The 21,756-nt window shown below is 40.8% G+C and overlaps 1 protein-coding gene across 9 annotated transcripts in view; it reads right to left on the reverse strand.

Moving 5' to 3' along the window:
• APTX (aprataxin) overlaps nucleotides 1-21,756 on the reverse strand; it is a 75,233-nt gene that overhangs the window by 46,534 nt on the left and 6,943 nt on the right. For 6 of the 9 annotated variants that reach the window (XR_006210821.1, XR_006210822.1, XM_007076585.2 and 3 more), the window contains exon 1: nucleotides 3,366-3,422. The gene's annotated coding sequence lies outside the window, so the exon portion shown is untranslated. Of the gene's footprint in view, nucleotides 1-474; nucleotides 545-3,365; nucleotides 3,423-12,277; nucleotides 12,506-16,529; nucleotides 16,615-21,756 lie in introns of those variants that run through there. The other 3 variants (XM_042965193.1, XM_042965194.1, XM_042965195.1) reach the window with 3 other exon arrangements.

Genomic DNA, 21,756 nt, shown 5'->3' on the forward strand with positions numbered 1-21,756 from the left:
TTGCTTTCAGCTCAGGTCATGATCTCACGGTTCTTGAGTTCAAGAATTCTGTGCTGAACTTGAATTCGGGCTCTGTGCTGGACCCTGCTTGGGATTCTCTCTCTCCCTCTCTCTCTCTCTCTCTCTCTCCTCCTCCTCCTCCTCCTCCTCCCCCTTCCTCTGCTCCTGCTCTTGTGCACTCTGTCTCTCAAAATAAATAAATAGACTTAAAAAGGGGGGAGGAGGCAGAGGCGCCTGGGTGGCTCAGTTAAATGTCCGACTTCAGCTCAGGTCATGATCTCATAGTTCACTTCAGGCTCTGTGCTGACAGCTCAGCGCCTGGAGCCTGCTTCGGGTTCTGTGTCTCCCTCTCTCTCTGCCCCTCCCTCGCTCACACTATGTCTCTCTCTCTCTCTCTCTCTCTCTCAAAAACAAATAAACATTAAAAAAATTAAAAAAAAAAAAGAATGGTTTCTTAATCACTACACCACATACCTTTTGTCTTCACTCTTTTGATCAATCAAAATTACTGCATGCCTACTATGTGCCTTGTGGTATTCTAGTACTGTGAATAAAGAAATAATGTATCTCACTCCTATGATGCAAGTATATCATTCCTGTCTTCAAAAGGCTCAGAGTCTTGTGAGGGAGAGAAACACAAAAACACTTACAACAATTGTAGTAAGTATAATGATTGGTCTGTGCAGAGTATTATGGGAGCAAAAGGTTGGAATACCCAACACAGACTTGGAGAAAGGAGACGTCAAGGAAGATTTCCTATAGGAGGCAGACCTAAAATGAGTCCTATATATAAACGAAGTTAACTGGTGAAAGGGTCATTCTAATTAGGGGAGAAGGAAGTGGATAGAGAAATGGAGAAGATTCAAGTCAAAGGGAACAGCAAGGGTAATGCATTAAGAAACAGCATAGTGCACATGAAAAGGAGTTCAGTGTTGCTGCAATCTAAAGCATGAAGCAGAAAAGAGGCTAGAGACACAGGCAGGTCCAGAATAAGCAGAGCCCTGGGTGACTGGTGAGTTAAAACTTTAGAACTTCCACTGGATTTTGCAATTCAGTAAACAATAAATATTTGCTAAATGAATGAGAAAAAAGATCAGATGAATGAACAGACAGATCTTTAAAGATTATGAAGCAGGGCTTTGTCACAGATTTGTTTTCAAGGACTGGAGGTGGGGAAATCAGTCAGAAGGCCATCATATTTCAGGTGAAAGATAATGGTACCTAAAGTAGTACAATAATAGGGATGAAGAAGAGAGCACAGATTTGAGAAATACTTAGGGAATAAAATCCTCAGGACTTAGGGATGGATGTGATAAGAGCAAGTTCAGGGAAGACACTGAGTTCAGTTTCAGGCCTGTGAATTTGAACTGTCTGTGGAACTGGTAGGCAGAGCTGTCCAGCAGTGCGGTGAGAAGTGAGCAGTGTGGTAAGAAGTGAGAGGGAAAGTTAGAAAAGAGGTTTAAGCTGACAACTTTGATTTGGGAGCATGTAGAAGGCAGTTAAAACCAACCTAGTTGATGTGCTCACTCAAACAGTGTGTACAGAATGAAAAGAGAAGTGGGCCAAAGTCACAAGCCTTGGAAGCACCTAAAATTTTAGGGAAGGAATTAAAAAGACTAGCCCACAGGAGAAATGGCTCATGAGAGAAGCATATGGAGAAATAGCTAGAATGAAAGCTCCTAATGGGGAGGCACTTTGTCTTCCTCATCTCTGCATCATAATAAATCTGTTGAATAAGTCAGGTCATAATCTCACAGTGAGTTCGAGCCCTGCGTCCAGTTCTGTGCTGGACAGCTCAAAGCCTGGAGCTTGCTTCGGATTCTGTGTCTCCCTCTCTCTCCCCGCCCCTCCTCCGCTCATGCTCTGTCTCTCTCAAAACTAAAACACATTAAAAAAAAAAAAAAAAAAAAGGCAACAAAGGGATCCAGTAGTGACTGAAAAATATCTATCTGATTTGATAATCACTGTGACCTTAAGGTTAAAATTTCAGGAGAATGATAGGTCTGAAAGCTAGACTGGAGAAAGGAGTGAAAGGTAAGAAAATGGAGGCAGAATTTAGAACACTCTTTAAAAAAGAAGGGGAATAGACTTACTGGATGAGAGCTAAAGGAAGACGGATCACTAAGAACTTTTCCTTCTTTCTAGTTTTGGAGGGTAGAAGCCAGGTGACCAGGGATCTCAGAAACCTATGTTCACATATGACTAGGACATAGTCAGGGGCAGAAAAGACAAATAAAAACAAGGTCTCATAGATGAAAACATAAACGAAAGGTGAGAAGCAAAGATGATGGGATTCACTTTGATCAGAAGAGACAGCTTATCCTCTGAGAGTAAAAGAAAGGTAAGAATGGGTGTTAAATGAGATGACTTTTCAAGAAGGGAAAGCAGGGGCAGAAATTTGAGGGAAAGCATATCCGATGACCTCAATTTTCTCCATAAAATAGCAGACAACAGAGTGAGGTGTTCGGGAGCTTAATGAACAGTTAAAAAAAAATCAATATAACATAGTGGAGAACATCCAGCCTCTTATGTGCAACTGCCTGAGTTGCAGCATCTAGTCACTGTGTGACTTGACGCCAATTATTTAACCTAAGCCTTTATTTCTCCAGCTGTAAAACATTAAGACTTGCTGTACAACAGAGAGGTAGCATTAAGACTGAACGAGGAAGTACGTAAAGCTCAGTGTCTGGAGTTCAACACTCCTGTCACTGGTGAACACTGAAGACAGGATAAAAGCAGAGGCTAAGGACGTATACAAAGATCGGCCGACAGCAGTGACTGTGCAACTAAGGTGGAAGGGCACAAATCCGTATTGTCTCTCCGTAAAGTACAGTCCTGTCTCAAGTATTCTAACGATTCCCAATGTAAGTTAGATTCTCTAAAGGCTCTAAACCTGGACCACATTGATTCCATGTAGAAATTATACCCCTGCTTTGTTGAACCACTACCACTGTCCCTCCTATTGGATCTGTTGAGGACGCTGTGAAGGCCCCTCAAGTTCCTTTCACGGAGAGTTTCTGGAGAAAACCATGTCCTTCCTAACAAGCCGAGCCGCCTCCGTGGGCTAGACAGTACCCACTCTCTAATCTTTTCTCTGCTTGTGTAGTGACCAAGCCAGTACAGGTGTCCGGGGTACAGGTTGGTGGGGGGACGACCAACGACGGGGTCGCCGAAAAACGGCCCAAGGGAGTTTGAGCAAAGTGAGAAGCCTAGAGCCCGAGGATGTAGCAAAGCCTGCCGGGAAAGAAGCCATAAAAGCGTTATTCAAAGAACATCATTCAAGGGTAGTAATGGCCCCGACCCAGGGCCCACACCCACGAATTTCAACCGGGTCAGTAGAGGAGGTAGGCCGACGACTGCCTTACCTCGAAACAGCGGACACAGACAACCTCACGTTTCTCTTCCGGGACGCGCCACTTCCGGCGCCGTGGGATGACGTCACGAGACAAGCCTAAGAGCAACGAGTGACGTCACCAGTGCCTGTACAAAGATTGGCTGAAAGGGTCTTGCCCAAAACGCAGATCCGGAAGCGTCCGCTCCGATCGGCCCCTCTGGGACCGAGGCCACAGTGCGGTTCCTAGCAATAATCCGTCTGCGGACGACCACCGCCAGCCTCTCTCCATCCGGGAATCTCTTCCCTGTCACCATCTCTCAGTCTCTGAGTCCGGGGAGACTTTAAGCAACTATTCCCTCTGTGGCCGTTTCTAGCCAGCTGATGCAGTATCTTGACACTCCCTTCGTTAGCAGAAGCTCACTACCCTTAAGGCCATCTTTCCTGCTGTAGACAGTACCTGCTGTGACATTGTTTTTCTGCCCCCTTTCAAAACTGCAACCGGCTTTCTCCCTTTTCTGGAGAGAAAGGGCTGGAGGAACTAGCGGTGCGGAAACCTGATTGTTTTAACGCTGGCTTCACTAAATGAACTAGCTGACAGCCAATTAGGAGACAAGAAGCAGGATGCTGGGATGAGATGGGTTTACTGATTTTGATAGCAATTCCAGGATGTTCCCTAAGAGTCATGTATTGCAATTATTCGAAGTCATTTTGGCAGATGGAAAAATTCCTATCTTATGAGTGAAGGCATAGTTTATAATTTTTCTCAACCTCAATAAAAACCGAGGCTTAAGGAGTCACATTTCTTGATCAAGATTGTTTCCTTCCATAGAAAAGCAGAGTCAATAGTATGATAAAGATACCAAAACTATCAAAACAGGATGGGAGAGTCTTCCAGGAAACACAGAAAAGAGACTTCCTCTTTTTTAGCAGAGAAGATGCAGGTTTATATTAAGGTCACACCAGGAAGTGGGCGAGCACAAGAAGCATCTTGGCCACACAGCCCCCATGGTGGTGGAATGTGATTCACACTGCTCCAGGTAAAATGAGGTGGCTCTTGTCACCCGACCAGTTCCCTCAGAATTAAGCTTCTCTTAGCTTCAGCTTCTACCTGACCTGCCTTAGTGTGTCTTGCATTCAAAATGGGATTGGATTATTCTAATTGGATTATATACCATATATTGTGCAAAACGGGGCAGTTTCCATGCCCAGTATATTAGGTCTAGCCCTTCATCTATAGCATATTACTGGCCAGAGAAGCAGGGTCACATGGCACAAGGACATGGCAAACAGAACTTTCACAGACCCCAGAACCAAAGATGTATCACAAACTGATACATAGAAATTAACAGAGAGTTGTAGTCTGTGGCACTATCTATCTAATGTAGTGGCCATCAAAGTGTAATCCTTGGATCAGTAGCAGTAGCCTCACAACACCAGGGAACTTGTTAGAAATGCAAATTCTCAGGCTTTCACCCCAGGCTTACTGATTCAGAAACTTTAGGGGTGTGGCCCAGCAATCTGTTTTAACAAGCCCACCAGGTTATCCTGATGCATGATCAAGTTAGAGATTCACTGTCAGAAGGCAAACACTTCAAAGTGCATATCATGATAAATTTTGTGAGCCTGCTTAGGGCTTTGCTTTTTTTTTTTTTTTTTTTTTTTTCTTTTTCAAATTCAAAAAAAAAAATTCTTAATTGTGGCAAAATACACATAACATAAAACTTACCATCTAAGCCATTTTTAAGTATACAGCTCAGTAGTGTTAACTATATTCACATTGTACTAAATGTATCTCCAGAACTTTTTAATCTTGCAAAACCAAAACTACATGTTAAACAACTATTTCCCCTCTTCCAGTCCTTGCCAACCACCAATTTACTTTTGGTTTCCATGAGTGTGACCATTCTAGATACTGCACATAAGTGAAATCATGTGGTATTTGTCTTTCTGTGACAGACTTATTTCACTTAGCATAATGTCCTCAAATTTCATTACTTGTAATGTGTCAAAATTTCCATTTTAAGGCTAAATAACACTCTGTTACATGTATACACCACACTTTGTTTACAATCTATTTGTCTATCATTGGGTGTTTGGATTGTTCCCATCTTATGGCCATTATGAATAATGTTGCTATGAACATGATTGTATAAATATTTCCCCAAGATCCTCCCTTCATTTCTTTTGGATATACACCCTAAAGTGGGATTGCTGTGTTGTAAGATAATTCTGTTTTTGATTTGAGGAACAAAATACTGTTTTCCACAACAGTTGCATCATTTTACATTGGACACAGGGTTCCAAATTCTCTACATCCTTTACAACACTTGTTATTTTCTGGTTTGTTTTGTTTTTTTAATAGCAGTCATCCTAATGGGTGGGAGGGGCTATCTCATTGTGGCTTTGATTTGTATTTCTCTAATGATTAATAACGTTGAGCACCTTTTTGGTTTGTTGGTCATTTATGTATCTTCTTTGGAGAAATGTCTATTCAAGTCAATTTGCCCATTTTTTTCTTCTTTTTTGGGCCCCCATTTTTAAATCAAGTTATTTTGTTGTTGTTGCATGGTAGGAGTTCTTTTTATAGTCTAGATATTAATCCATTGTCAGATATATTATTTGCAGATATTTTCCCCATTTCATAGACTGCCTTTTCACTCCATTGATTATGTCCTTTGATGCACGGAAATATTGTATTTTGATGTTGTCCAAGTTATCTATTTTTACTTTTGCTGCCTGTGCTTTTGGTATCATATCCAGAATCATTCAAAGATTTTCCCCTGTTTTATAGTTTTAGGTCTTATATTTGGATCTTTGATCCATTTTGAGATCACTTTTTACATGGTGTAAGGTAAGGCTCCAACTTCATCCTTTTGCATGTGGATAACCAGTTTTCCTAACACCATCTGTTGAAAAAACTGTCTTTTCCCCATTGCACGGTCTTGAAACCTTTACTGAAAATCATTTGACCATATATGTAAGAGTTTACTTCTGGCTTCTCTATGCTATTCCATTATGCTATATGTCTGTCTTTATACCAGTACCACCTGTTTTGATTACTGTGGCTTCATAATAACTTCTGAAATCAGGAGTGTGAGACTTCCAACTTTGTTCTTCTTCAAGATCATTTTGGCTATTCTGCTCAGGGGTTTTAATTATTTTTTAATTCCAACAGTTAGAAATTGAAAGATCTTGCATGAAAATCAGGATTCTTGGTCTTTTGGGGAAAAAAATTTTTTTTAATCCAGCAAATTACAGTAAAAAGTAGCCAGAACTGTTAGTGACCACCATGTGCTCCCCAGTTTGCCACTGTCTCCACCCACACATTTATATAACCTGTCTGGTCCCTGAGGGCCCTTCTTTCTTTGAGAATCCTAGTCTCACGGAAAGGCAGTTGGAGCCAGAGGACCAACCTGGGGAGATTGCAGTGGTCTGCTCCAGAGATCTGCTCAGAAGGAAAAGTACAGAATCCTGGGAGAGGATATAGCTAGGAAACTTCATTCTGTTTTTAGGGGTTTTTTTGGGGGGGGTGGGTAGTGTAGGAGGAGATTGGGAGGGGTGTCAGAAAAGACCAATCTGAGGAAAGGAAAATAAACCAAGCTCAGAAAGATGAAAAGAAAACAGACAAGTGAAGACCTGATAGAAGAATATTCCAAGTCTATGATCTAGACTGAAAAAAAGAGCAATATACAAAAGCCCTATAGCAGTCCTTAAGCACATTCTTTCAGACATGACAGAAGTCCAGTGGAGCTGAAGAGTAGACAGTGAAAGGAAATGGTGAGATCTGAGCCAGGGTCAGATAGTAAACCATTTAGGAACTGTATGTGGATTCGTCCTATATTCAATGAAAAACCCCTGAAGAGTTGGCCTGGGGAATAATATTATTTGATTTTTGTTTTATTGGATGTTGTGGCTGCTGTGAGGAAGAATGGATGGGGTGGGGGTAGGGCAAGAACAGAAAGGCTGACAGCAGTTAGGAATATAGTGATGTAGTGCAAAGGATGTTCACAGCCTGGACATGAGGAAAAAGGTATACTGATTCAAGAGATATTTTGGAGGCAGCATCATCTGGACAAGACATTTTCTTCTCTGGGGGCAGGCCTAGGTCAGATGCCAAATAAGAAGACACTTAGTGGGGGATAGGAACAAGACCTAGTGAGCTACAGAAACTTAGCTGCATGTTTCATATATCCAAAAACTTCTCACTACAAGCATCCACAACTCTGCCTGCAGGATTCCTCTAGCCCCAAGAGCCTTTCCTAACTGCAGATAGGCCAGAAATGAGGGGATCTATGCCCCTGCGAGCACTTGTGAATAATGTAAGGAAGTGGGTGGGTAAACTTGTTTCCTCACCTCAGGATGAAACAACTTTGAAGTATGTACAGCACTGTCTCCCAGAGGCTCTCCAGCAAGACTAAACCCCAGATGCCCTGAGGCGCAGCCTGCACACTGGCTTACTTCCCACCCCAGCCTTGCTTCTCCACTCCCCTACTGGTACTTCTTGGGATCAAATCCTAAATGACATACTCAAATCCTTGCCTTAATGCCTGTTTCTCGGGGAATCCAACCTAACAAACTCCTCCTATTTTCTAAGATAACATTTTATTTCCCTTTTTATTTAAAAAAAAATGTTTAATGTTTATTATTTATTTTTGAGAAAGAAACAAGAGCGTGAGCGGGGGAGGGTTAGAGAGAGAGACACAGAACCTGAAGCAGGCTTTAGGCTCTGAGCTAACAGCACAGAACCCATGAACCATGAGATCATGACCTGACCCAAAGTCAGATGCTTAACCAACTGAGCCACCCAGGCACCCCTTATTTCCTTTTTTAGATAAGCTAGTAATTCCCACTGGTTCCCAACTTTTTTTTTTTTTAACATTTATTTAGTTTTGAGACAGAGAGAGACAGAGCATGAAAGGGGGAGGGTCAGAGAGAGGGAGATACAGAATCCGAAACAGGCTCCAGGCTCTGAGCTGTCAGCACAGAGCCCGACACGGGGCTCGAACCCACGGACCGCGAGATCATGACCTGAGCCGAAGTCGGCCGCTTAACCGACTGAGCCACCCAAGTGCCCCGGTTCCCAACTTTTTAATATCACAGCACAAAGATTAAGTCACATTCACAGAATACACTAGGGTAAACTTATGAGAAACTAGGTAAAAATAAATGACTACATTTTATTTATAATTAACTATGATAAAAAAAATTAAAAATTTCCAAATACTACTTGGAAAAGTAGTATTTATTTTGACTAAATATTCAAATAAAATATTTTTAATGTTTTTTTTAATGTTTATTTTTGAGAGAGAGAGAGAGAGACAGAGCTCTAGTGGGGGAGGGGAGGGGGAGGGGGGGCGGGGAGACACAGAATCCAAAGCAGGCTCCAGGCTCTGAGCTGTCAGCACAGAGCCCAACACAGGGCTCAAACCCACGAACCATGAGATCATGACCTGAGTTGAAGTCAGACACTTAACTGACTGAGCCACCCAGGAGCCCCAAAAATGTTTATTTATTTTTGAGAGAGAGAGACAGAGACAGAGCATGAGCGGGGGAGGGGCAGAGAGAGAGGGAGACACAGAACTCCAGAGACACAGGCTCCAGGCTCTGAGCTGTCAGCATGGAGCCCGATACAAGGCTTGAACTCACGAACTGCGAGATCATGACCTGAGCTGAAGTTGGACACTTACCCGACTGAGCCATCCAGGCGCCCCTCAAATAAAATATTTTTAAATTTTTCATAAGAAACTTTAGCATGTTTCTGAAAATAGCATTTTTTTTGACATTGGGTTTCATGATGAAATAAAATACATATTTTCTGATTAAAATTTTTAATGATAATTTTTTCAAATTCTTTGTAGTCACACCTATAATTGACACACTAGTAGAGAGGTTCTGTCCCATACATTGCAGTGTAAATGTGCTAATGTATCCATAAACTATACCCTACAATTTAAATTTTTTTTAATGTTTATTTTTGAGAGAGACAGAGACAGGATGCGAGTGGGTTAGGGGCAGAGAGAGAAAGGGAGACACAGAATCTGAGAGATTCTGAGAGAAAGGGAGACACAGAGCCTGACACAGAGCTTGAACTCACGAGCTGTGAGATCATGACCTGAGCTAAAGTTGGATGCTCAACTGACTGAGCCACCCAGGCACACTTATACCCTACAATTTATTTTAAGATCTTCCACCTACAATTTATGCCTTATTGTTTTCAACTCCTGCTTTTGGGACTAGGTTAACATCCTACTATGGGTTGATTTCATAGCTTAACTCCCCCAAGGTTCTAAATTTCCGAGAGTTCAGGAAATAGTCACCATAATCCCAAGTAGTGACATTCATACCATTGATGGTTCATGTTGGAACTTTTATTTCAATTCAGCAATTCTTATTTGTATAAATCACAGATGTTGTGCTGGTCTCTCCTTAAATTTCTTACAAGCATACTAAGAAGAAAGTCACAAGAAGTTTTTCTAACTTATCCTGCCTTACCTCCCACCATTTCTTCATTGCCAGCCTTGTACCAGTAATACTGAACTTCTTACCGTTCAACCCCTTTCTCCCCAATACTCTGAGATATATAAGCTGTCTCTCCTTTTTTTCCCACCTAAATAAACAAATATTTATTGAGTATCTGCTACAAGCACAGTTTCAGGCATGAGGAATACAGAAATGGACAAAATAAAGTCCCCCCTTCAGTCTAGTGGAGAAAGAGCTGACAATAACACACAAACGTATGTCACAAGGTGATTTAAGTGTTATAAAGAGAAATAATACATATTATACCATGATGATTAAAAGAACCCTACTCAAGGGACCCCTGGTGACTCAGTCAGTTAAGCGTCCAACTTCAGCTCAGGTCATGATCTCAGGGTTCATGGGTTCAAGCCCCACATCAGGCTTTGCACTGACAGCTCAGAGCCTGGAGCCTGCTTCAGATTCTGTGTCTTCTTCTGTTTCTAACCCTCCTCCACTATGCTTTCTCTCTCTCTCAAAAATAAATAGGGGTGCCTGGGTGGCTCACTTGGTTAAGCATCTGACTTCGGCTCAGGTCATGATCTTACTGCTCATTAGTTTGAGCCCTGAGTCAGGCTCTGTGCTGACAGCTCAGAGTTTAGAGCCTGTTGCAGATTCTGTGTCTCCCTCCCGTCTCTGCCCCTTCTTATGTTCTGTCTCTGTCTCTCAAAAATAAATAAATTAAAAAAAATTTTTAATAATAAATAATCATTTAAAAAAAAAGAACCCTACTTAAAAGCATTCATACTGATGCCATTTATATTAGGATCTAGAACAGGGAAAACTAATCTAAAATTATAGTAGAAAAAAAATCAGAACAGCTATTGCCTCTCTAAAAGTAGGGACGGGGATTGACCGAAAAAGGCACTTGAGAGAACTTTCTTGGTGATGGTGATATTCTGTATCTTGATAAGGGTTTGGCTTAACCCATATGTACATTTGTTGAAACTCATCAAAACGATACAGTTAAGACTTGTGCATTTCTTTCTATGTAAACTTTACCTTAAAAAACCTTAAACAAATATCTAACTCTAGTTAATGATATGCAAGCTGAAGTGTTGAAAAGCAAAATATACTGATATCTTCAATTTATTGAATTGTATTTAAAAAGCAGATGAATAGAGAGAGATGAAGAGAAATGAGATAGAGCATGCACAGTAAAATACCAATTATAGAATCTAATGGTGGTTATATGAGATGAGCTAAGCTCTGGCCCAACTGCAATGCCCAAATGTATTCCTTGATGTTGATGCTATTTTCTGGAATGTTCTTTTCTCCCTAACTCACCCTTGCCCCCTCTAATCCATTCACACTGCAGCTATAGAAAATATTTCAAAACACAATCTGACCATGTCACTCCCTTACTTAAATCCTTTCTGTGGCCCTCCGCTGCCCATCCAATTAAGACTAAACTCATTGTTCATTCTTACTTTTACAGAAGGCCAAAACCCATCTACCACTCTCCCCTTGCCTGTCCTCATACCCAAACACAGGGCCTTTCTTTCAGTTTCTTGAACCCATACAGTCAAGGTTCTTGAAAACTACTCTAGCTAACTTAAAGATGATGGGGCTGCCATTGGTACAATTCCCAAACCATGAGTCCTCTACTATCCAGACCCTCAACCTCATAATTACAGATGGTTAACAATAACTCCCAGAACAGAACGGCCTAAGATCTTAGAATTGTCAAGATCAGCTCTTCCCACTAGTAAAGGGACGTGACTGTAGGAACCCACATGGACACCTGCATCCCACATTCTCCAGTGTCTTACCTCTAGCCGGATGAAATCAGAGAGTTCTAGTTCTCCATTGGCTGGTACACTTGTTTACTCATTCAACAAATATTTCTGAGCACCTTCTACTTGTCAGGCATTGTTTTAGATATATGGCTACCACCATGAACAAAACGTTCCTGCCTTCAAAGAGCTTACAATCTATTGGAGATGGACAGACCATAAACAAAGAAATATACATGTCATGTGGGGATAAATGCTATAAAGAAAAAGCAGGACAGAAAATTATGAGGATATTCTGTGTATTATGAAAGGGCTTTTTTGAGTACAGACCTAAAAGAAGCCATGTGGATATCTAGATGAGATGGCAAATCATCAAAGGATTTTAATCAGAGGAGTGACCTTTTTTTTGAGCTCCACCACCACCAACCACCCCACAGTGACATATTTTTAAAGGATTATTCTAATTTTTTCATGGCACGAGGATCTTAAAATGAGAGAATGGTTTGCAACTCTGTAGTTTCTTCAACCCCTAATGTCTACATGCATTCGCCACTTAGAGTGCCTCCTCTGTATTAGGCAGGGAGCTAAGTGTTGAAGATGGAGAAGTCAAGTGAGACACAGCTCCTCCCTTTAAGGGACTTTCAGTCTGGTGAGCACAGGGCCAGCATATACCCACCATTCACAGACTTACCTCTGAGCTATTCTACTCTCCTGAGCCTGTTGGTATCCTTCCTTCCTTCCAATCCTTCAGACACTGATCTAGCTGCTCTTATACTTCAGATTGGATGCCCAGTGGCATTTTGCTGACCATGGTTTGGCTCCTCTTGGCAACAGATTTGTATGTCTACACTTTTACACTATTCAGACAACCCCAGGACACTCCTGCCTTGTCATTCTTTTCACCAGCAAAGCTCCATCTCTGCATGTCAAAACAACATAGTTTAATGAAATTTAATCTTTCTTTCTATACACATAGAATAACATAACTCTAAATTATATCATTTGTAACAAAAGTTTTTAACCACTCTCCAGATGGCTTTTGATACAGAAGAGACCTCACCTCCCACCTATGTGACTTCTTCCTGATGTCTTAGAGATAGCGAATATGGCAAACTGATTGAAGAGAAAAAAGAACAAAAACATTTTTTGGAAAATGTAGATTTACCCTGTCTGTGGTAATCTATTACTTTATTAGACCCCATTGATTCTCATCGTGCAGAATTTTTTCCCTTATACAGTCCCTCCCCACACTGACTCTGTACTTGGCCAAAGGACTGGCTTTAGCCAGTGGGACGTTAACAAGTACAAACCTTGATAAGTGCTTGCACATTATGGCCTATCCTCTTGGGGTACTCCTCTTCAGAACCTAGCTGCCATGCTGTGAAAAGCTCAACTTAGCATGCGAAGAGATCATGTGAAGGAAAACTGGGGTCCTAGCCAACAATCCCAGCTGAGCTCCTGGCTAACAGACAGCCTGTGAATAATCCAGCGTGGAAGGCCCCTCCAGCCCTAGTTAACCCTTCCCAGCAGTCACCACACAGAACAAAGATGAGCTATCCCTGCTAAGCCTTGCTCTGATTACAGAATTTTGAGAAAATAAATGACTGTTGTTACATTTTGAGGGCAGTTTGTCCCATGGTATTAGATAACCAGAACACCCTTTTCTTAAAAAAATAAAAACAAAAGGGCACCGTTTCTACTGTATGCTGGAATTCTTAAGACTGAAATGTATGAATTTCAGGTCAAGGTTCAACTTCCTTAATAAGAGAACTGCCTTATATACTTGCGTAGCTGTTAGCTTAATGTCTGTGCCCCCATTCATCTGTAACCTCCACTAGGGAAGGGATTTGTGTGCCATGGTGAACATTGACTCCTTGACCTAGAAAAGACCCTAGCACATAGTAGGCACTTAATGAATAATTTAGTAAATCAATATCACGTTGACTCACTTACCTATATTAGTTCCTATGTTTAAATAAAATAGTAATTCTTTGACCATTATTATTATTAGCCAAACATTTGTTCACTACCTGTAGACACTGTTCTAAGCATTTTATATTACCTCATTATCTATTTAGTCTTCACAATAACCCTATGAACTAGGTACTCTTATCATCCCCTTTTACAGATGAGGAAACTGAGGCACAGAAAGGATAAATAACTTGCTTGTTGCAGGGCCAGGGTTCTAACCCAGGGAGTCAGTTTCCGGAATCCATATTGTTAGCCACTACATCACCTCCCCCAGTTTCTTGTCCTAAGTCTGGCAGTGCCATTGCTGTAAAAGCAAGAATAAGGTAAGGTTACACACTAGAAGATAAGAGCGTCATTGTGATGAAGATATCACTGTAGTGAGTCTGTAGACAAAAACCTACACATAGAGACTCAGTTCTTCTCTGAAACACTTCACAATGTCAATGACATTAGGAATGAGAGATGGTGACATCCTCCAGGAAGACCCTTATGCCAGGCCCTACCCCCAAGCCTCCAATTCTGCCAGCTAAAATGACCTGGAGTGCCTGGGTGGCTCAGTCAGTTAAGCATCCTACTTAAGCTCAGGTCATGATCTCACAGTTTGTGAGTTCAAGCCCTGCATTGGGCTCTCTGCTGTCAGCATCAGCAAAGGGTCTGCTTCAGATCCTCTCTCTCCCTCTCTCTATGCTCCCCCCCTGGCCTGCCTCTCGCTCTCTCAAAAAGAAACATTTAAAAAATTAATAATAAAATAAAATGACCTGTGAACTCAGCTCAACCCCATTCTCCCTACAGGGCTGTGAAGAGCCCTGAAACAGTGTCTGCTTGTTCAGCACTCTTTTTTTTTTTTTAAGTAAGCTCCACACCCAGAGTAGGGCTTGAACTCTTGATGAGATCAAGAGTCGGATGCTCTACCTACTGAGCCACCCAGGTGTCCCAGCACTGGGTCTCTTTTCATGCCCTACTGAACCTGCAACTGGGTCCTCCTGGTGCTCAGCACAGAAACCAATGACAAAGGTGCACCCTGGCATCATCGCAGGCCCTACCTCTACTCTAAAGGAAAGCCTGGACTTGGGAGTCTGGATTTAAGCCAGTAGCACTCGCAAGGTCACCTGCAAACTGAGTTCCAAGCTTGATGCGTACAGTACTTTCTAAACCTAACACCACCACTAGCACCACCAGCAGGCATACATATACACAGATGCCTCTGGCTTCACTCCTATATTTGGGGAAAACATAAGAAATTTAACATGAAAATACTGAAATGGCAGTTTAACCCAAGAGTAGAAGGATTCTTTCATAACTGTATTGCTAGATAGCTACAAAAGGGGTGCAGAGTTGGGGAGCAGGATGTTAGGTCTTAGAAATTAGAGGGGCCTTTCTAGAGAGAGTCTTCAACCTGGGCCTTCTCCATTTGACATTCACTCAACAAATACTTTTTGACACCTGCTATATGCCAGAAACTGGGGTAGGTGCAGGACATAAAAATGTTGCGGAGCCATGATCACTGAGATAGCCCTCCACCTCAATTTAACCCATTGAATCTCTTTTTGGTGTGTTGCCATACGGCTGTAATAGGCATCCTTGTGAATTGGCCACCCTGTCAGGGATGCTGTCAAGGACACTGCTCCTGATATAACACAATGTTCTCTTTATGAGCATCCCTGGGAGACAGTCCAACCTGATCTCAGTTCAAGGAAAAGTGTTACTTCTCCAGAGTAATGGGTTTGTTCATTATCAATGGACATCATGAACTGTGGGACCAATGAGGCTTGAGAGTTTAGAGATAAATTCATGTGCCAGCTGTAGCAAATGTGAAGGTCATTCCTACTCCCATTTTTAGCTTTGTCCCTGACTCTGTTTTGTCTCTACCCGTGTTTTTATTTCTTCATTCTTTGCACTTTTAATTTATGGCATCTTGGTGTGTGGGGGCGTGTGTGTGTGTGTGTGTGTGTGTGTGTGTGTGATTTTTTGTTTGTTTGGTTTTTTGGCTTCTTCTTGTATCCCTAGAAATGGCTATGAACTCTTCTGGAAGTAGACATCACCATCAATGTTTATAATATACTATACACATTTACATTTATACTATGTTAGAGGTATGTCCACAGCATGATGTGGCAACACAAGAGGGCTTATAAATCTGTCAAGAGCATTACAGAAGACTTTGCATAAGGATCATTACTTGAGTTGAGTCTTTTGTTTGTTCTGTCAAAGATGTTATAGAGTTTATTCACAATGTGACAAGTGTTAAACAAAATTAAGTTGCTGCCAAGTGCAAAATACTGAAAAAAAAATCTTGCAGACTAGATTTTTATGTCATTTCAGAGGTTCATGGGACACCACAGAAATTGTTTACAACAAATTGAGGCTACTTCCACAAGTTTCCTCTCACCAAATTTTTTTCTGACGAAAAGATCATGAGGACAAACAATTCATATCTACATCAGAATTTATGTGCAGACAAGGAAATTCAGATGGAACATCAAAATTAAATTGGAAAATGCTTGATAGCAAAGTGAGATGAAGAATTAAAATATTTACCTACAAGATATATATATATATATATACACATGTATATATATATATGTGTGTGTGTGTGTATATACATATATATATACATACACACATATATATATACAAAATGTTATCAACTAGATTATTCAAATAAAGGAGGACAAACAAAATTTAGGAATTCGAATTATGTAGATCAAGAGTCTCAGTTTGGAAAGGATATTAAGAATCATTTAGGGGCACCTGGGTGGCTCAGTGAGTTGAGTGTCTGACTTTGGCTCAGGTCATGATCTCACAGTTCATGGGTTCAAGCCCCACATCAGGCTCTGTGCTGACAGCTCAGAGCCTGGAACCTGCTTCAGATTCTGTGTCTCCCTCTCTCTCTGCTCCTCTCCTGCTCATGCTCTCTCAAAAACAAATAAATGTTTAAAAAAATTTTTTAATCATTTAGTTCAGTTGCATACCTGTACAGCAGTATTCTTCCTTAATTCTTCATTCCATCTTGCAGGTAGACCCCAGCCTTGGACTTTCCCTGGATTGTGTGGCTGCCTGTGTGAGAACAGGATGAGAAAAAGAATAGTTGCTGACACATTGTTTTAAGTGTGCTGGATCAGCAGATTATCTTTAAATACATGCAATTTGAGCTCCTTTTTTTTTCTTTTCTTAAAAAAGAGGTCTAGCAATATAAAAATTCATATTGACCAACTGCATAGAGAGGACCTCAAAAAAGAAATGTCAGGATCTCATGTTTTCTACAATTTACAAAAAGACAGCAAAAAACATGTTTACATCCTCTCATTCTCCAACAGTATGAAAAATTGCAACCATCTTCATTCACATTAGAAAAAGAAAAAGAAAAAGAAAAAGAAAAAGTAAGCCAGCTATACTTCATGATGCCTTTCGGTTATCAACCAGGCCTGGCACTTTAAAGGGGATACTATTCTGTCTTTGCATTGGGAAAAATTGTTGACTTTTAACTTAGAGAGACTAAGAGAATGCATTATTCTTTTTGCCCTGCTTCCTTTCTATTAGAATAAAAAAAAAAAACTTAAAACTATCAGAAAACTGCTCACTGCTAAGAGGAAAGGCTACTCTGAACCCAGCAATTAGTCATGCTGACGTTTCCTGGAAGAGGGCAGCCCAGGCCCACAGGAAAGCCACTCTTGTGCTAAACTAGACACTTCACAAGGGCAGGAACCAACTCTGCTTCTGCACGACTATAGATACTCAGCACCTAGCTTAAAGTCTGGCACAATTCATATTCATTTATTCATTCAATGAACATTTATTGAGTACCTACTCTGTACCAGGCAATGTTCTAGATGCCTGGGATGCATCATAAAACAAAACAAAGATGCCTGCCCAAGTGAAATTTTAGTTCTATTGGGAAAGGGGTATAGAGAGAAGAGACAACAGGTAAATAATGTGCTATGTCATGAGTGCAATGGAAAAAAAAAAAGTAGAGCAGGCTAAGGAGGATTTGGAGAGCTGAGGAGGAATAGGAGATCACAACTTTGATTAGGGTAGACATTGTAGGTCTCATTGAGGTGACATTTAAACAAAGCCTTGAGGGAGGTAAGGTGCTCAGTAAATGTTGATGAAATAAATGAATTAGAGAAAAATTAAGAAAGCAGAAAAGTGTTAAGGCATGTTCAGGGGATGATGAGGAAGCCACTTTGGGAAAGGTAGGTTACTGGAGATGAATCTGGGAAGGAGGTGGAGCCTGATTTCAAGAAGTGCCCTGGGTACAAAGCTAAAGGGTATGGATTTACGAAATTTAAAGCTTACAAAGATCTTTCACTTATAGTTATATCTCCAGCAAAGTAAATTTCATCTCCATTTTGCCAATAAGCAAACTATGTTCAGATAAGTTTAGTAATTTTCCTGAGATCACGTAGCCAATAAGATGCAAAGCCAGAACTTAAACCTGACTTCCAACTTCAGACTGTCCCTACTGCCCTGTAACCTCCCCCCAGAAAATGTACACAAGTAATAGAAAGAAAAGAGAGTTATAAAATATACTATGAAAATATAAAAATGATTACATGTCAGTTATCAAAAACAGAGATATGTAAAAATAAAAATTTAATGTAAGCCTTAATTTAAATTTTTTTTAATTTAAGCTTTTAAAATTATACATTCTATAGAGCAACAGATAGATTGTGGGAGCTCAACAAAAAATCAAAAGACAGTAAACTATGAGCCTATTTTGAATAATGTACTATGGTATTGGCAACAGAAAATATGTGGCTACAAATCTATTTCTACCATAAATGCCTTTCTTTTACTACAAACTTTTGCAAACTTTTACTTTCAGATTGAATATATGTCTCTTATAAACACAGTAATACTTTGTAACTTGTTTTTCATCAATACAAATATTATTTCTCAATTATACAGAAAATACATGAATACTTTCTTTAAACGGTTAAAGTCTTCAGTACTATCAGATTGGAACACTCTAATTCTCCAGCTCTTTTTCTCTGTATATTTGTAGATCCAAGTGTTCCTGACTACTTGTGGATACTAATGTGTTTAAAACTGAACTTACGGGGCACCTGGTTGGCTCAGTTGGTTAAGCATGCTACTCTTGATTTCAGCTTAGGTCATGATCTCATGGTTTGTGGGATCGAGCCCCAAGTTGGGCCCTACACCAACAGCACAGTCTGCTTGGGATTCTCTCTCCCTCTTTCTGCCTCTCTCACTCTCCAAATAAATAAATCAATAAACATTTTTTAAAAAAAAAACAATGCACTTACCACTTTCCCCTCAGAGCTAACCAGGTCCTCTGATTTCCAGTGTCAGTAAAAGGCATCACCATCAGAAACCTTACATTCCATATTTTATCTGCCCACTCATCTATCATATCTGATCATCAACCCAGTCCTGTAAGTTTATCTCTGTAATATCTTGTGTTACCACCCTCTCTTCTCCATTCTCACTTCCACTTCTTTCATACTGACTCTCTTTACCTACTAGTTCTACTACTACAGGGCTAGGTTCATGGGTGTGTGTCCTATGGAGTCACACAGGGTCTCACACTTAGAAGGGCCCCATGTTTGGTTTAATGCTCTGCTGTCACTGTCTTGAATTTATTAATAATTTTTTTAATAAGGAAGGGTCCTGCATTTTCATTTTGCACTGAGCCTCACAAATTATGTAGCCAGTCTTATACTATTGTAATAGTATCCTAACTGGTACCCATTTTCCCATTAAGGCCCTGATACAACCCACTCTCCACAACTCTGCAGGGAATTAAAAAGAAGATTTTCCATTGGAATTAGATCAAGCAATACATGGCACAGAAGTCTGCCAAATTTGAGGCGGAGAGGTTTGAAGTATAACTTTAAATTGAAAAGATGAATTATTGAAGAATTAAGTTTCCATGTAACCAAAGAACTAACCGCATAATCTATGGACACTTTTGTATTACAAGTACTTAGGGAAAATGGCCAACGTAAACACAACCCTCTATGAAGCCAGAGCGGTATGGGGAAAGAACACAGGCTTTGCATTCAGAGAGACTGAGTTCAAATTCCAAACTTGACCACTTACTGTCTGACTTTGGGTAAGTTACTCAAATTTTCAAATTTTTACTTTCCTATTGATAAAATAGAGAACACTATCTGGCAGGACTTTTGTGAGACTCACAAAATAATAGAGACCCAGTTCAGTTCAACAAACACTTACTGAATGCCTACTTTATGCCAGACCATGTTTTTACACTAATGGCATCAAGATAAATAAGACTTCCTTCTAAAGGGTACATTATGGAAAGGGGGAGAGGACTGAGGCAAGGAATAAGTTTATAATGGAAAAACCTACCAAGTGCTACCTCACCAGGTGGGATCAGGCAAACATTGATAGTGATAGATCATGTTCATAGTATAGGCTTTGATATGATACGATGAAACTAAGCACTTTAACTCTGTGGTGTTACTCTCCCAAAGTTGTTGTAGAACCAAACTAAAATGGAGTCACTTATGTCAGGGGCAAAATGGAGATGGTTAATTCGGGCATATAAAGGAAACTTAACCCAATCTTACAGGAATTTCCAGTTCTCCTCAGAAATCAGAAAGCACACCAGCCAATCCCCAAATGCCAAGTTTGTTCATGCCATCTCTGGACTTCCTCATTCCCCTGACTCAGCTACCCTGACCCAAATAAGAAAAGACTGCTAAGAAACCAATCATCTGAAAAAACCAAACAACTTCCACATTTACTCCATGAAAAATCACTTAGACTGTGGCAACTTGAAACTCATTCCTCCAGTTGCCCTGAGTTCCCCAGCTTGTAGGTAGAAAGCCTTGCAATAAACTCATCTTTCTGGTTTATTTTCTCAGTGTGCAGAGTTTGAGTTTTGACACTATAAATCCAATCTCACCATGAGAAAAACATTAGACAAACCCAAATTGAAAGGCCTTCCACAAAATACCTAGTGAGTGCTCCTTAAAACTGCTAAGGTTGGGGAGCCTGGGTGGCTCAGTTGGTTGACAGCCAACTTCAGCTCAGGTCATGACCTCACAGTTCGTGAGTTAGAGCCTCACATCGGGCTCTATGCTGACAGCTCAGGGCCTGAAGCCTGCTTTGGATTCTGTGTCTCCCTCTCTCTCTGCCCCTCCCCCACTCATGCTCTGTCTCTCTTTCTCTCTCTCTCTCTCTCTCTGAAAAATAAACATTAAAAATAAACTGTCAAGGTCATCAAAAATAAGAAAAATAAATTTTAAAAATCTGAGAACTGGGGCACCTGGGTAGCTCAATTGGTTAGACGTCCGACTTCGGCTCAGGTCATGATCTCTCGGTTTGTGGGTTCGAGCCCTGCGTCAGGCTCTGTGCCGACAGCTTGGAGCCTGGAGCCTGTTCCGGATTCTGTCTCCCTTTCTCTCTGTCCCTCCCCTGCTCACACTCTGTATCTGTCTCTCTCAAAAATAAACATTAAAAAAAAAATCTGAGAAAGTAACAATTAAGAGGGATTTAAGGAGAGGCACCTGGGTGGCTCAGTCAGTTAAGGGTCTGACTTCAGCTCAGGTCATGATCTCAACGATTTGTGAGTTCAAGTCTCCCGTCGGTCTCTGTGCTGACAGCTTGGAGCCTAGAGCCTGCTTTGATTCTCTGTCTCCCTCTCTCTCTGCCGCTCCCCTACTTGTGCTCTCTCTCTCAAAAATAAATACTAAAAAACAAAAACAGTGACCTAAGGAGACATGATGACTAAAAGCAATGTGGTATCCTGGATGGGGTCCTGGAACAGGAAAGGGACATTTAGTAACAACTAAGGAAATTCAAAAAACAAACAAACAAATAATGAGCTTTAGTTACTAATAACGTATCAGTATTGGTTATTAGTTGTGACTACCATTTTAACATGTTGACAATAGGGAAAACTGCATGCCAGGTATAAAGGAATTCTCTGTACTATCCCTGCAACTTTTCTGAAAATCCTCAACTATTCTAAAATAAAAAGTGTATTTAAAAAATAACACATGGGGGTGGGGGTAGGGAGCACCTGGGTGGTTCAGTCAGTTCACGCATGGGTTTGAGTCCACATCAGGCTCTGTGCTGACAGCTCAGAGCCTGGAGCCTGCTTCAGATTCTGTGTCTCCCTCTCTCTCTGCCCCTCCCTGTTCGCACTCATATCTCTCTCTCTCAAAAATAAATAAACATTAAAAAAATTTTCTTAACACCTGGGGGGGC

Source organism: Panthera tigris, chromosome D4, assembly GCF_018350195.1.
Source record: "Panthera tigris isolate Pti1 chromosome D4, P.tigris_Pti1_mat1.1, whole genome shotgun sequence".
Classification (NCBI taxonomy): Eukaryota; Metazoa; Chordata; class Mammalia; order Carnivora; family Felidae; genus Panthera; species Panthera tigris.